The sequence below is a fragment of the Ambystoma mexicanum genome, chromosome 2q (assembly GCF_040938575.1).
Source record: "Ambystoma mexicanum isolate Mex_15411 chromosome 2q, UKY_AmexF1_1, whole genome shotgun sequence".
NCBI lineage: Eukaryota > Metazoa > Chordata > Amphibia > Caudata > Ambystomatidae > Ambystoma > Ambystoma mexicanum.
The window spans coordinates 1,354,464,644-1,354,480,863 of record NC_090924.1 but is presented as its reverse complement, the minus strand read 5'-3'; the positions used below and the strand labels follow the sequence as shown (position 1 = coordinate 1,354,480,863).

Below are 16,220 nucleotides of genomic sequence, written 5' to 3'. Positions count from 1 at the left end.
TCTGAAGACTGTATCCTTTAATGCCTCAGCTCTGAGCCGCCATGTGGGGATCTTCGCTCTGGGGGAAAATATTGCCATGTTAAGATCAGTGGGGAACGGTCCGAGAGGACCCTAGCTTTGTATTCCGCCAGCACCATCTCCCCAGTCATCACTGAAGAAACAAACATATAATCCAACCTTGTGTACAAGTTTTGTGGAGCCGCATAGTGTGAGTAATGCCGATCTTGTGGGTGGCGCAGCCTCCATATATCTTCTAGTTGCAAATCACCCACTAGGTTCCTCAGAGTTTTGGCAGCCTGGGTAGGTTTGCTTTGTTTCCCATCAGATCTGTCCATACCTGGATCCAGCGTACAGTTAAAGTCCTCTCTCCCCCCCACCACCCCACACAACTACTCCTCCCAGGTGCGGGCTGACTTTGCTATATAGGGTCTTGAAATAGGCTACAGTGTCTTGGTTGGGGGCATATGTTTTAATAATGCTCACCTCTTTGTTTTCAATCAATCCCCTTATAGCCACCATCCTCCCGTCTGAATCCTCTGTGGACTGTAATAGCTGAAAAGGTACATGCAGAGCAATCCAGGTGGTCACCCCTCTAGCGTATGCCGAGTATGTTGCCCCTATGGTGGTCCCTTTCCATTTTCCCCGTATCACCTCCTGTTTGTCATTCGTGAGGTGGGTTTCTTGTAATAGGGCTATGTCTATCTTCTGCCTCCTCAAATACATCATAACCTTGTTCCTCTTTAAATAACTTTTGAGCCCTCTAACATTCCAGCTTACTATCTTAGGGTCTACCATTTTCAGCCGTATCCTGGCTCCCCTCTATCCAGGTATAAGCTTGTTCGCCAACTAAGTCCACTACAAACTCAACTCCCTTCCCTCCCGCCTCCCATCCCGTCCCCAACTGTTGCGCAGCTCTATCCCTGGATCCCAGGCGACCCCGCATTTAGTCCTTTCCTGGCTAAGCCGGTGCTAGGAGCCCAGCAGGGTGTTACCGCACTACCAGCAACCCAACTAATCTATCTAATGGGGTATGAGTTTGGGTTCTCTTTCCCTCCCCCTCTGATGCCTCATCAACTCTGCTCGTCGTTGCTTTACATCCTATGTCTATAATCAAGTCTCAATGTCACAGTTTATACAGTACCTCAGCATCTGGAACCATTTTCGCGTTACTCCGTGCCGTTCTCCTTCAGTTCATCTGCTCCCGTCGGGCAATTCTGTGCGTCTAGCCACTCTATCGCAACCGCCGGGGTCTCAAAAAAATATTGCTTGATTCCTGTGAAACACCTTCAGCATTGCCGGGAACATTAGCAACGTATTTGTAGCTAGCATCGCGCAGTCTCCTCTTAACCGTTCCAAAATGTAGTCGCCGTCTTTGCACCTGGAGTGTGTAGTCTGGGTATGCAGTGATAGAGGCGGATGCCCTTTGTATTGTACCTCCTTTGCGGAAATATTCCAGAATCCTTTCTCTGTCTCGATAATTTAATATCTTGCCGATGATCGGTCTTGGGGGAGCTCTCGGGCGGGGGGGGAGGGTCTTCTTGTCAGAGCCCTGTGCGCGCTCTCCACCGCAAATCCTTGAGTGAGTGCCCCTCCCTCTATCTCTTGTAACAGCATGGTCTCAATATACTCAGTGGGGTTCGATCCTTCCTGCCCCTCTGGGAGTCCCACGATACGTATATTCCTTCGGCTTCCTCAGCCCTGTTTTCCAGGTTGCTTACTTGTTGTCTCAATGCATGGATCTCCGACGCATGCAATGTGCAGACAGCTGTTTGATTTTACGTCTTTCTCCAGCTCGCTTGTCCTTTCCGCAATTGATCTTACATCCTGTCTTAATAAGTTGACGTCCACTTGTACTGCATCAATGTTCACCTCTGATGATGTTTTAAGTGTAGTCATGGCAGCATCCAGTTTCATTTCCCATGTCATTTTCAAGTCTGCTATGGCCTCCAAAATGTGCTGATCGCCGCGTGCTGGAGATGTTTCCGCCTGTGCACTCTTTTGTTTCTGGCCCCCTCCGTTGTTTGTAGTGTCCTTGTGAAGTCCTCCATGATGGCTTGCTTCCCCTTTGTCTTGAGTGGTTTAGCTGCCATTGCTCTATATCCCAGCGTTACAGTTCGGGGAAGTTGGGGCCAGGGTATTTTGTGCTTACCCTCTCCTGCCCAGCGCTAGGTTCCGTTTGGGGGGCTACCCTCTGTGTTGACTGGGGTCAAGGTGCCTCTCCCTACGTATAGGATACCTATGTGTTCAGTACGGCTTCCAGAGTCTTCCACCTTCTCTAGCTTCGCCTTGGTTACTCCGCGGCACCCGCACTTCCTGGGTCTATGTTTTGTCCGAGTTTTGTTGCTCCAGGGGGGATATCAGTCCCTGTTCTGATCAGTGATTGTCTGCGCATGCTTTTAAGAGGGTAATGCGCCGTGTGACTGTCATGCGCGTCTGCACAACTCCAGTCCCTTTCTTTACACCTCAGTGCCACATCTGCTGCTGACGTGTTTTCCTCCTCCACTGTGGGGCTCTGGCTGTGTTTGTCTGGGTGCTCTTGTATTCTGAACCCCCAGTGAGTGGCACTTCTTTATCTGGTGATCACGTATCACTGCCTGGTTTGGTTAATGCTTATATGTTATGGAGTGAGGCCGCCTCTGTCAGTGTTTGGGGTGGCTTCCCAGCCGATGTGTGCCCTTGCGCGTGTCTTCCATGGCGATGCACTCACTGGGGCTGCCGTGCTGCACTGCGGCGTCTTCCTCACCAGTCTGTCTTGCAGGGTGCATTCCGCGATGCCTGCTTCTTTGCAGGTCCCGCACCATGTGGCGTGCAGTTTATGGCCCTTTTCATTAGCTTTGTGAGGCCGAATCGGAGATTGTGGCCGGTCCGTTGTCCCGGTGTTGTGGGGGTTACAGCTGCCTCATCAGGTCCTGCTGATTCTCGTTTCACTCTTCAGACCTCCTCCCATTGGCAGTTCTGTGGGGGCGAAACTATCTTGCCTTGCATTGGGTGCACGCCCGCGCGTGCACCACCTCCCTTGTATGTTGTTGACAAGTGCAGCTGATCTGGTAATGTTATTATTTAGGGCACTGTGGCAAGCTACTCCCTTCTGCCTGCCAGTGCCATTTGTTGGCAAGCGTGTGCCAGGCAGGCCACCTTCACCATGTGCATTCCTCACTATGTATGGATCTTGCTGCAGTCCTCTTGCACTGCCTGCCGCTGGGTGCCACTCTATTTCTCCAGCATGGGGTCTGGCATGGATTCACATGCTCATAAATATTCCCCGTCGTCAGGCTGGGAATCCTCGGTAAAGAAAAAATCAGTATCAGTTTTGTTTCTGATCTGTCTTTCTTAGTAGTAACCAATCACTGATCTCTGGGTCATACTGCCCCCAGCCAATGACTGCCCTCTCCCTACGCCTCGCCTCTGGCAGCCATCCTCAGATTTTTATCGCACGCTCAAGTGTTGGGAGTCCTCGTGCTTTAGCTCTCGAGTTTTTGCTGCGTTTTCGCGCTTTTTCAGGAGATTTTTTTCGGCTTAATCGAGCCTCAAGCTCCACCATTTCTACTTCCGATAACGGGGACCCGTTTCGGAATTCTTCTACGCCCCTCAAGGGTGAAGTTTTCGTCGAGTTTACGCTTCTTGGAGGATTCCGGAAGATCTGCGGCCTACCTCAACGGACATGGCCCAGGACAAGGGAAGCTCGACGCCCGGATCCAAGCTGTTTAGGTGCTGCCCTGGATGCGGATTACAAAATGTTTTCAAGGAGGACTAGCATTCGCGATGTCTCTACTGCCTTCATGAGGACAAGACGCACGTGGAGAAGGACTGTGCGTTCTGCAAGAACCTTTCGGAACGGACCAAACAAGATCGTCGTTCCCGCCTCGCTACCTGGCTGGTGAAGGGCACAGCAGGTGATAAGGCGAAGAAAAAGTTTGAGCGGGCTTCTAAGTCCTGTGAGGGCGCCCCGGCGACGGGGCCCCAACAGAAGACCAAGCACCGCGAGTCCGCGGGCACCGAGAGCGCCGAAAGGTCGGGCTCTTCGGGTGCCAGGCAGGGCGCGACTTCCCCGGCACGTTCAACAACGAGCCAGCGCTCTGGTTCGGGGAAGAGGAAGTCCGAGAACCCGGTTAAGCTGCTGGAGCGGCCCCGGTCTATCTCGAAGGGACCCGAAGGGGAGCGAGGCGCTGACCCTCCCCCCAAGGCGAAGGCCCAGGACGCACCTAAGGTGATGAGGGTTTTGATCCAGCCAGCAAAGGCCTCTATCGAAGTGGTCGCTGCGACCCTGGCGAAGCCAGCTGAGACTATGCCAGTGGAGACGGCCTCTGGGCCCAGAGTATCCCTGCCACCGCGGAGGGAATCCTCTTTCCAGCCCATCGTTAATACCCACGTGAAGTCCCCGGCGGAAAAAGAGGGGGGGGGGCGGTGGCCATTACAGACTCGGAATCAGCCTCTGAGGAGGATCTGGTGGAAACCGGGAATAGCCTCAACGAGAGGTTCATAGGCCTCCACGAGAAGTTCGAGAAGGTTCGATCCCAGGGGACGGTCCCCGCTGATGTGATAGAAGATAGCGACAAAGAAGGCCCAGTGGAGCGGCCATCCCGTCCGTCGCAGCCATTACCCGAGCCCTATGATAGCTCAGCGGCCATTTTGTTGGCGATCCAATCCTTATGTACTGAGATAAGGACGAGATTACCACGCACCCCAACGGAGGATCCAGAACCAGGCCTGTCTGGAAGCCCTTCCGAACAAGCGGAGGAGAGTACACCCCGCTCCTCCCTTCGTGCCCGCGAGGCCTGTGGACCCCTCATCCCCCTCGTCGGACCCTAGAGAGGATACGGCGACGGATACAGCGACGGGGACGGACGACGGCGATGACACAACGGACATCCCGTCATAAACCCCCACCCCTCCTGCTCCCCCCCTCCCTCAGGCTTCTCCACCCGACGAAATTGGCTCCTTTCACGCCATGATAACCAGGGCATCCGAGCTCTTCCAGCTCTGCCCTGAAGAACAGAAAAGGGAAGGGTTTCTTTACCAACGACGAGAGGCCAAGAGGAAGACAGTCCTCGTGGTGCCGTTGCTCGACGACATCTGGGACGAGGGGCTGCCTATCCTCAAGAACCCTTCCACGACACCCGCCAAGAGGGACAGGTACGAGAAGTACAGATTCCCCGATGCCGCCCCCTTGTGCCTCAGGGCCCAGCCCACGCCGGACTCTGTCGTCTCGGCAGCGGCCAAGAAGAAAGCAGCGGGTGCGGCAGCTTCAACTTCCACATCCCTGCCGGACAGCGAGGGCAAGAAGTTAGACTCCATGGGACGACGAGTCATCTCGTCGGCGGCGACGACGATTAAGGCAACCAATGACTTAGCGATCGTGGCCCGCTACGACAGGGAGCTTTGGTTCAAGATAGCTCCCCTGCTAGACTTCCTACCGGACGACAAGAGGGCGGAGGCCCTACAAATTCTGCAGGAAGGCGAGGTGGCGTCGGATCACGCCATAACGGTGGCAACAGACATTGCCGATACCGGATTTTGCCAACTGGGCAACGGGGTTTGCCTCCGATGACGAGGATGGCTCAAGGCGACGGACTTTCGCCAGGACGTCCAGACCAGAGTGTTGGATATGCCGTTCGACGGCAACAACCTTTTTGGGAAGACGGTGGACGAGTCGCTCCAGGCCATCAAGACCGACTCGGAGACGGCCCGGGCCCTAGGGGTACTTCAACAACGTTGGCCCTTTTGGAGTTCAGGGTGCCTCCAAGGGATCCAGCGGTGGCTCATCTACATAGCGCCAGGCGGCCCGCTCCTCATCCCTGGAGGCCTACAGAGGTCGCGGCAAGCAAGGGGGATCCCGCTGTCGTCGTCAAGGAGGCCAAGGCGGCAAGGCCTCCTCCAAGCAAGACTGACCCGGCCGTGGCGTCGGGCCCCCACCGAAGCACCCCGGTGGGAGGCCGGCTGACGAAGTTCATCAGCGTGTGGGAGTCCATCTCCACCGACCGTTGGGTGCTGGACACCCTGGCCAACGGGCACTCGTTGGAATTCCAAAATAAGTGTCCTCGCATTTCTCCTGTGGCCAGGAAGGAGAATCGCGTCCCTCAACTGCTGTTGGAGGTAAGGGCGATGCTCAAGAAAGGTGCCATCAAGCTCGTCCCAATGAGGCTCCAGGGCTCCGGAGTGTACTCCAGGTACTTCCTCGTCAGAAAGAAGACAGGCGGTTGGCGCCCCATCCTGGACCTGCGTCGGTTAAACAAATGCATCAAGGCGCAGAAATTCAGGATGGTCACCCTCCAGCACGTGCTGGGACAGCTGGAGGAGGGCGACTTCCTATCGTCGTTGGACCTGGAGGATGCTTACTTCCACATCCCCATTCTAAAAGGACACAGAAAGTTTCTCAGGTTCGTGGTTCAGGGACGCCAATACCAATTCAGAGCCCGGCACCCAGGGTATTCACCAAGTGCCTGGCACCAGTGGCGGAGCGGCTGCGCCTGCAGGGGATCCACGTCTACCCCTACCTGGACGACTGGCTAATCCAGGCAAGGACAAGAGAACTCGCCGTCGAACACACAGCGAGGACCGTCCGGCTGCTCACGGAACTGGGATTCGCCATCAACTACCCCAAATCCCACCTGGTTCCGTTGCAAGTAGCACTGTTTCTGGGAGCGAAGCTCGGATACAGTGGGGCAATTGGCCTCCCCGTCGGAGGAGAGGACGAAGGCCATTCTGGGCAAGGTGCGGCGTCTGCTAGCCACAGACGTGGCCAGGGTGAGGTCCATCAAGTCCCTCCTCGGGATGATGTCCTCATGCATCTATCTTGTACCCCTTTGCAGACTTCGGATGCGTCCGCTACAGGAGTTCCTCGACGTCCGCTGGTTTCAGGCGACGGGCTGCTTCGAAGACAGGATCCCTCTCGACGAGGAGTTCCGTCGGGCGATCCTATGTTGGGGTACCCGTGCGCACCTCACTACAGGCACGGACTTTCAGACCCCGGCGTTTCAGGAGACGCTGATGTCGGAAGGCCTCTCTGGAGGGTTGGGGGGCCGACACTGGATATCTCCACGCAAGAGGCCTTTGGCTCCCGGAGGAGAGGTCTCTCCACATCAACATTCTGGAGCTCCGAGCAGTGTTCTGGGCGCTCAAGTCGTTCCTTCCGTCCCTCAAGGACAAAGTGGTGAGGATCTTCACCAACAAAACACCACCACGATGTTCTACATACAGAAGCAGGGAGGCACCCGATCCCCAGCCCTATCCAAGGAGGCCCAGGATCTGTGGCACTGGGCCATCGCCCAGGGGATGTTTCTGGTTCCCTTCCACTTGGCAGGAATAAAAAACACCATCGCCGACTCACTCAGCAGGGAGCTGCGCTCGTGCCACGAGTGGGAACAACGTCAGGACCAGGTGGATCGGCTCTTTCGACGATGGGGCAAACCCCGGATCGACCTTTTCGCGACGGCGACAAACTCCAAGTGCCAGAGGTTCGCCAGCAGGTTCCCGCAGCCGAGGAGCATGGCCGATGCTTTCTCGTTCCCTTGGGACGGCCTGTTTCTATACGCGTTCCCTCCGTTGCCGTTGCTGCTTCGCCTCATCAACCAGCTCAAGAAGTCCAGGTGCAGAATGATCCTCGTCGCACCGAGGCAGATATGGTTCCCGGACCTTCTGGACTTGTCAATGTCCCCACCAGTCAAGCTGCCGGCGGACGCGGGTCTTCTCTCCAGAGAAGGAGGCGCCATTCTTCATCACGACCCGGAGTCGCTGAACTTGTAGGCCTGGCTCCTGGGGCACTAGAGTTTGGAGGGTATGATATCCCGGCTGACTGCAGAGAGGTTCTTGCAAAAGTCAGGGCGTCCTCGACTCTCAAGTGTTACGGTTATAAGTGGAAGAGGTTCTCTGTCTGGTGCCGTGCACAGAAGATTAACCCTCTGTGGATTACGGCCCCTCAAGTACTGCCGTACCTACTGTCGCTGGCCAAAGCTGGACTGGCTCATGCCTCCATCAAAATACATCTGGCTGCCATCTCCCGATATACCAGGACTACGGGACGGGCGTCCTTGTGGTCTCATCGCCTGGTGAAGGAATTTATGAAGGGACTATTCCGATCGTTCCCGCCGGTGAAGGCTCCTGCCCTGGCGTGAGACCTTAATGTGGTGCCGACCAGGCTCGTGGGGGCCCCATTCGAGCCTATGCATTCGGCGCCTTTGAAGTTCCTGTCATGGAAGACAGAGTTCCTCGTGGCCATCACCTCCGCACGACGAGTGGGAGAGATCCAGGCCCTATCTTGCAAGCCTCCATACTTGACTCTTCATGACACGAGGGTGGTGCTGAGGACGCACCCCTCCTTCATGCCCAAGGTGCCGTCGGACTTCCACCTCAACGAGCCCTTGGTGTTACCAGTTTTCTTCCCGTCGCCTTCGACGCCGGCCGAGAGGACTTTGCACTCGCTGGATGTAGCTAGAGCGCTGAAGTTCTACGTGGACCGCACAAAGAGTTTTCGGAAGACGTCACATCTGTTTGTGAACTTTGGGTCTGTGAATCAAGGGAAGGCTTTCTCGAAGACTTCCATTTCCAGATGGCTCTCCGGCTGCATCATGCACTGTCAATGGTTGGCAAACCGACCGCTGCCCGGCCGTCCGGGAGCCCATTCGACAAGAGCGATCACTGCTACCACGGCGTTCCTGTCTGGTGTGCCCCTGCTGGACATCTGCAGGGCTGCTACGTGGAGGTCGACGCAGACCTTCTCAAGATTCTACTGCGTCGAACAGGACTCCAGGGAGGAGTCCAGGGTCAGCCAAGCAGTGCTGCGCAACCTGTTCGCCTAAGGTGAGCCTGGTGAGGAGGTAAGAATTGCCTAATGTTGAGTTTTGGATGTGATGCTTAATGTTGAGCCTTTGCCACCTCCCGTGGTTGTGCATGTGTATACTGCTATGTATTCTTTGATTCATGAGCATGTGAATCCATGCCAGACCCCATGCTGGAGAAGGAACAAGTAACTTGCCTGTAACTGTTGTTCTCCAGCATGGGTCTGGCATGGATTCACATGCAAACTCTCCCGCCTACCCCTCTGCGGCTCTTCACTTGGTCATACTGCCACTTTGCGTGCTACCAAATCTGAGGATGGCTGCCAGAGGCGGGGTTTAGGGAGAGGGCAGTCATTGGCTGGGGGCAGTATGACCCAGAGATCAGTGATTGGTTACTACTAAGAAAGACAGATCAGAAACGAAACTGATACTTATTTTTTCTTTACCGAGGATTCCCAGCCTGACGGGGAATATTCATGAGCATGTGAATCCATGCCAGACCCATGCTGGAGAACAACAGTTACAGGTAAGTAACTTGTTCCTTACACTCTTGTTCTTCTCCTCTGTAGTCAAATCAAAGGCTCACTCTGCCGGTCCCCGGGCCCTACCCAGCACGACGGCCTTGCTTGTGTGAAGTATCTCTGGATACCAGTGTATTCAGAATATAGCACTGCCTTTGTTCGGTGGCCGCAACTAGAGCGTCGTGAGGCCAGCCCATCTGCCTGGTCCTGTGAAGTTACAGCAACAATGTATCTTCGGCGAGGCCCGGCTCCAGCAAAACGCCAGCCGTACCTTCGATCACCTACTTCAGGGACGTGTGAGCTCTGTAGTAGTCAGGCGGATCCTCTCACGGTACGTGTAATGCCCGTCCCCCGCAATGGTTGGTGGACTTCTGCTATGCCCTGTTATACGTTCGGGCCACGCCTCGCACCCTGTTAAATACACCTTCAGCAAGGGGCACCTCCGCCGTGGGTTATTGTGGTCCGTTACAGCAGGGGATGCACTCCTCTTGAGTCAGCAGTTCCTCCCTTTGTCTTCAAGTGTCTGCCATTTTCTCTACCGCAGCAGTCTGTTCCCAGCAAGTTCCTTCGGTTTTATCCGAATCAGCTACTATAACCCTTACGCGACAATGAGACTTCTTGTGCTCTGCACCTGTCATGATTACGGGGTTCCCTCGCAAAAGAATTTCCAAGATTTCCTGCTGGTCTAAGGATAGGTAGGTTAGACTCTTCCTCATCACCCAACATGGCGGCCTAATGTTACAACCTCTAGTTTGGGCCAGCAGTCTAGTTTTCTGTCACTCTGAGTATTTAAGCCCCTCCCCTTTGCTCAACGGCGCTTCGCGTCTTCAGCTGTTTCAGCGAACGCTTACCGCGGTTCAGTCCTCTGACAGGAATTCCTCAGCTTCCTTAGTATTTCATAGATACCCTTGTAGTAGTGCCCTGGTTATTGCTTTTCCCGTCCAGTCCGCAGTCCCTATTTCTGTGAACCCTGTGTGAAGTTGGCGTTCGCCAGCGTTAAGCTGGCAGTATACGCTTTTCCTTTTGGCGTAATTTGTGAGGAGAATTTTCGAGGCGCTCGTTCCAGTTGTCGCCCCTTGTATCACAGCAAGTATTTTTACTCATCTAGTTTTCTCCATTACTAAAGGTGCCATAGGGGCTCTTCACACATTCGTTCTTAGTGCGCAAGTGAATGCTAAAACCATACTAGTTGTATCTGCCTCACAGAGCTAAGGGGGTTGTGTGGAGAATATTGTTTCTAGGAACAGTAATGTTCGTGTTTTCTGTCGTCATTAGGTACACTAAGTTTACACATTTAGGAATCTAAAATCTTTCGAGTTGTGCACTTCAGTTTTTAGACACATTTGGGTGTTTCTTGCAATTAGTTGGCTAGCGACACCATTCCTGTCTGAGCACTGTTAGGAAGTGTACCCTTTTAGGTGTTTCTAGAAGTTCCGTAGTGTTCCCTTCATTCTCCAGTCACAGTAGTGTAGTTCTGTTGATAGGTAAATTCCATATTGGGCAATTCATCCTTCCTTCTCACATCCCTTCTTCAGAACACGCGCCCCTGCACAGAAGCAGGATGGAGAGCTAACTAAATCACCAACTAAGGTAACCAAACTATGCAGTTTTTTGGAAAAGGTTCTTATTTTCCCCTACTTCAGGAATCACTCAGTTATTTGGTGTGGTAATTTGATTTTATGGCATAGATTGAGAGTCCAGTTGGGATAGTGAACAAAAGATAACTGCGCACCCTGAGAAGTTTCCGAATATCACGTGGTGTCCCCGAGGAGTCTAAGGTAAGCGTTACAGAACGCGAAGCCAGTCATAAAAATACTCCGCCTGGGCATCATGGGAACTTCTGAGGTAGATCAGTTAGCTCAACTACTGGGAGAACTTAGAGCTGAAGTCCATGCAGCCCGGTCCGAAACCGGTGCTCTTAGAAGGGAACTGGGAATCAATAGGGAACGAACTGAAGAATTGGCTCGCCAGTTATTACAGAATCAGGCGGGACAGGTTCCCCTTCCCCAAGGCAATGCCCAAGCTTCCTCATCTACATCGCCCTCAGTTCCAGTCCAAGTGGTAATTCCAGGAAATATTCCCTTAGCCCCTCCTGAAAGATTCACGGGGGACCCAAAAAAGTTTGCAGTGTTTTTAAATCAGTGTAGACTACATTTTTTGTGCAGACCTGAGGTTTTCTCCACTGACCAATCAAAGGTTGCTTTTGTGTTGTCTTATTTGGGTGGTCACGCAGCAGATTGGTCCATACCTTTGGTTAATCGGGATGATCCCGTGTTACAGAACTTTTCGGAATTCCAGCGAGAGTTAGAGAAATTGTTTGCTCGCCATTCACAAGGTCAGGCATTGGACAATGAGTTACTGTCACTCAAGCAGGGAAATCAGGAGCTGCTCGCTTATGTGGCTACGTTTAATCGATTAGTGGCAGAAACTAATTGGCCTACAGAAAAGAGAGTGACATTGTTTTATCGTGGTCTGCGCAGTGAGCTGAAGGATGTTCTCGCTCAAGTTGTCAATCCGCCCGAATGTCTCACAGAATTCATAGACCTGACAATCCAGTTGGATCATCGTCTTCAGGATAGGAGGACGGATCGAGCTCATCAGGACAGTCGACCCTTTGTAGTCCGTTCAAGGGAACCAGTGTCGAAGTCAGGATTAGATGTTCCCAATGAACCCATGCAGTTGGGCGGAATTCGAGGCCCCATTTCCCAAGCAGAGAGAGAGAAGAGACGACAGTTGCAGTTGTGTTTGTATTGTGGCAAGGCCGGTCATTTTTTAAAGGATTGTCCAGTAAAACCTTCACAGAGGCCTTTAGGAGGAATCAATCCGGATAAAAAAGAACAGACGGCGGAAAACTCCAGTGCCCGACAAGTTTAGAGGTCCGCTTGTCGAGCATGGAAAAGGTTGCAGCGACCTCACACTTCGTGTGTCCTATCGTCCTTTCTTGCCCGAATAACCCCACACAGAGGCATGCATTGGTTGCATACATAGACTGCGGGGCCATTGGCAACTACATGGATCAACATCTGGCTAGTAAATTGGGATTCCCTTTGAGGAATAAGTTAGAAGCTGAAAATGTCTCCGGGGTGGATGGCACACCTTTGGTGTCAGGTCCCGTGACCCAGTGCACTGACCCCCTCATAATGCTCTGCCAGGAAGGACACAGGGAGAGGATCTCTTTTGACCTGATTCAAGCTCCTCAATTCCAGATCATCTTGGGAATACCTTGGTTGGAGAAGCATAACCCTGTGATCGATTGGTGTTCCCGGACATTGAAGTTTGACTCCAAGTGTCAGAGTATGTGTTTTTCTGCAGAAGGTTCGAAAGATGCCAGGCAGTCTGAGATGACTATCAACACCACCTTGGGTCTCATAGGTTCATTACCAGTAGAATACAAAAAATTCCAGGATATTTTTCAAGAAGAACGACAGGCGGAAATTTTGCCCCTTCACAGACCTTATGACTGTCAAATTGATCTCATTCCAGGGGCTCAGCTTCCTTGCAGCAGAATTTATGCCCTCACTGAAAAAGAAAATGCTCATCTAAAGAATTATCTGGATCAATACCTGGCCAATGGGTTTATTAGACCGTCCAAGTCACCGGTGGCATCTCCTCTCTTTTTTGTGCCCAAGAAGGAAGGGGATTTGCGAACCTGCATAGATTACAGGGCACTGAATCAAATCACGGTGAAGAACCGCTATCCTCTTCCCCTTATTTCGACCTTGCTGGATCAGGTGAAGCAGGCACGAATATTCACCAAGCTCGATCTTAGAGGTGCCTATCATCTCATTCGCATTAAGGAAGGCGAGGAGTGGAAAACCGCCTTTCGGACACGATTCGGGCTCTTCGAATATCAAGTCATGCCCTTCGGGCTTTGCAATGCTCCTGCTGCCTTTCAGGCCTTTATGAATGATATCTTTAGAGAACTACTGGACATCTGTGTGGTGGTCTATGTGGAAGACATTCTAATTTTCTCTGCAAACCTGGCGGATCATGTAAGGCACGTGACATCGGTGCTTCAAAGGCTCCAAGACAATTCTCTGTATGTGAAATTGGAGAAGTGTCATTTTCATGTCCCTGAGATTGAATTCTTGGGGTTCATTCTATCTTCAAGTGGAATCAAAATGGACAACAGAAAGGTTGATGCCATCCTGTCTTGGCCTGCTCCAACTTCTGTCAAAGGAGTTCAGAGTTTTCTGGGATTTGCAAATTTCTATAGGCGTTTTGTTTCTGATTTCTCTCGCCTAGTTCATCCTATCACCTCACTACTTCGAAAAAACAGGAAATTTGAATGGACTAATGAAGCTGATGAGGCATTTAAGAAATTAAAGGAGCAATTCACTGCTGCACCTGTTCTACAACATCCAAGACCCGATCTTCCGTTTGTAATTGAGACTGATGCTTCAAACGTGGCTATGGGAGCAGTGTTGTCTCAGCGTGATCCTGACACCCAAGAACTGCACCCCGTAGCCTTCTGGTCAAAGAAGTTCTCTGCTGCAGAATTAAACTACACCATTACTGATAAGGAGTTTTTGGCTATAATTTGTGCCTTGAAGGAATGGAGGCATCACTTGCTGGGCGCACGACACACGGTGACCATCTTCACCGACCATCGGAACTTGCAATACTTACGCTCTGCTAGGGCACAATCTTCAAGACAGTTACGATGGGCTCTCTTTCTAGCTGAATATGACTTCGTTATCACCTTCAGACCAGGAGTGCGAAATGGTAAGGCTGATGCCTTGTCTCGAATGGGTAACGGGGAAGAAGCCTATGTGCCAGTGAATCCTGTGGAGATCATTTCTGGAGAAAAGATCCTGGGAGTAATGACCACAACGGACTCTGCCTTTGAAGAATTAAAAAGAGAAATTCAAAACCACCTCACGCAGGATGAATTGGTGAACTGGGAGTCCAGAGGAGTAGGCTTTACAGTACAGGAGGGCCTTCCCTTTTATCAGGAACGGTTATACTTGCCTACGCCTCAACTACAAGAAAAAGTGGTTACCAACTATCATGACGCTCTTTTGGAAGGTCACCCCGGAATCAAAAAGACCATGGAGAAAGTTAAGAGATCATATTGGTGGCCTACTTGGAGAAAAGATGTCATTCAGCATTTGAAAACTTGTGGTAACTGCGCTCAAAACAAGAATCAAAAAAGGAAACCTGCAGGCTTGCTTCTTCCGTTAAGTGTGCCACCAACCCCCTGGCACACCATCTCCATGGACTTCATCACCGACTTGCCTCCTTGTGAAGGGTTTGACACGATCATGGTGGTGGTGGACTTGTTCTCCAAGATGGCACTTTTTATAGCATTGAAAGGATTGCCATCAGCCGCAGTTCTGGCAAAAACCTTTTTGGAGAATATCGTGAGGCTGCATGGCTTTCCTACGGTGATAATCTCTGATCGAGGTAGCCAATTTGTTGCTAAGTTTTGGAGAAGATGTTGTGAACTGGCCAAAATCGATGTACGCTTGTCCACCAGTCATCACCCCCAAACTGACGGTCAAACTGAGCGAACCAATCAAACCTTGGAGCAGTACCTCAGGTGTATGTTGCATCAATTGGAAGACACCTGGCTAAATGTTTTGTGGATAACCGAATATGCATATAACAATTCTGTCCATTCCTCCACTGGTTTGAGTCCTTTCTACACCTTACATGGTCGACATCCACGCACCTCAGTTTACGATCCACCTGAACCGTTAGAAATGCCAGCAGTAAAATCCCTGCATGAAAAGATCACCACTGCCATCGCTCAAGCTCGAGAACAATTATCCATGGCTAAAGAATCCCAGAAGAAATTTGCGGATAACAAAAGAAGTGTGGCACCAGAATATGAAGTGGGGAATTTGGTTTGGCTAGCCACCCGAAATCTGACCTTGAAGGGGTCTAGAAAATTCCTTCCCCGCTTCCTGGGGCCTTTTGCGATTGAAAAAATCATCAATCCCGTGGCCATTAAGTTAACCCTTCCAAAAAACATGAAAATCCATCCAGTATTTCACGTCTCTCTTTTGAAGCCTGTTAACCCAAACACACGAATCTCCAAAGCACCAGCCCCTGTGGTCGTAGATGATGACCAACTAGAATATGAGGTCAAGGCCATCTTAGATTCCAAGATTGTGCGTAACAAGCTATTCTACTTAGTAGATTGGAAGGGTTATGGCCCTCAAGACAGAACTTGGGAACCCTGCGAGAATGTTCATGCCACTAGGTTACTCAGAATTTTTCACCGCAACCACCCGTCCAAACCAGGGAGGGGGAATTTCAGTTTAGGAGGGGCCTTGGGGGGGAATACTGTCATGATTACGGGGTTCCCTCGCAAAAGAATTTCCAAGATTTCCTGCTGGTCTAAGGATAGGTAGGTTAGACTCTTCCTCATCACCCAACATGGCGGCCTAATGTTACAACCTCTAGTTTGGGCCAGCAGTCTAGTTTTCTGTCACTCTGAGTATTTAAGCCCCTCCCCTTTGCTCAACGGCGCTTCGCGTCTTCAGCTGTTTCAGCGAACGCTTACCGCGGTTCAGTCCTCTGACAGGAATTCCTCAGCTTCCTTAGTATTTCATAGATACCCTTGTAGTAGTGCCCTGGTTATTGCTTTTCCCGTCCAGTCCGCAGTCCCTATTTCTGTGAACCCTGTGTGAAGTTGGCGTTCGTCAGCGTTAAGCTGGCAGTATACGATTTTCCTTTTGGCGTAATTTGTGAGGAGAATTTTCGAGGCGCTCGTTCCAGTTGTCGCCCCTTGTATCACAGCAAGTATTTTTACTCATCTAGTTTTCTCCATTACTAAAGGTGCCATAGGGGCTCTTCACACATTCGTTCTTAGTGCGCAAGTGAATGCTAAAACCATACTAGTTGTATCTGCCTCACAGAGCTAAGGGGGTTGTGTGGAGAATATTGTTTCTAGGAACAGTAATGTTCGTGTTTTCTG

General features: G+C 51.6%; 1 protein-coding gene across 2 annotated transcripts in view; it reads left to right on the top strand.

Moving 5' to 3' along the window:
• Nucleotides 1-16,220, top strand: part of TOPAZ1 (testis and ovary specific TOPAZ 1) — a 2,616,805-nt gene that overhangs the window by 2,486,880 nt on the left and 113,705 nt on the right. The gene's annotated exons all lie outside the window — the stretch shown is intronic.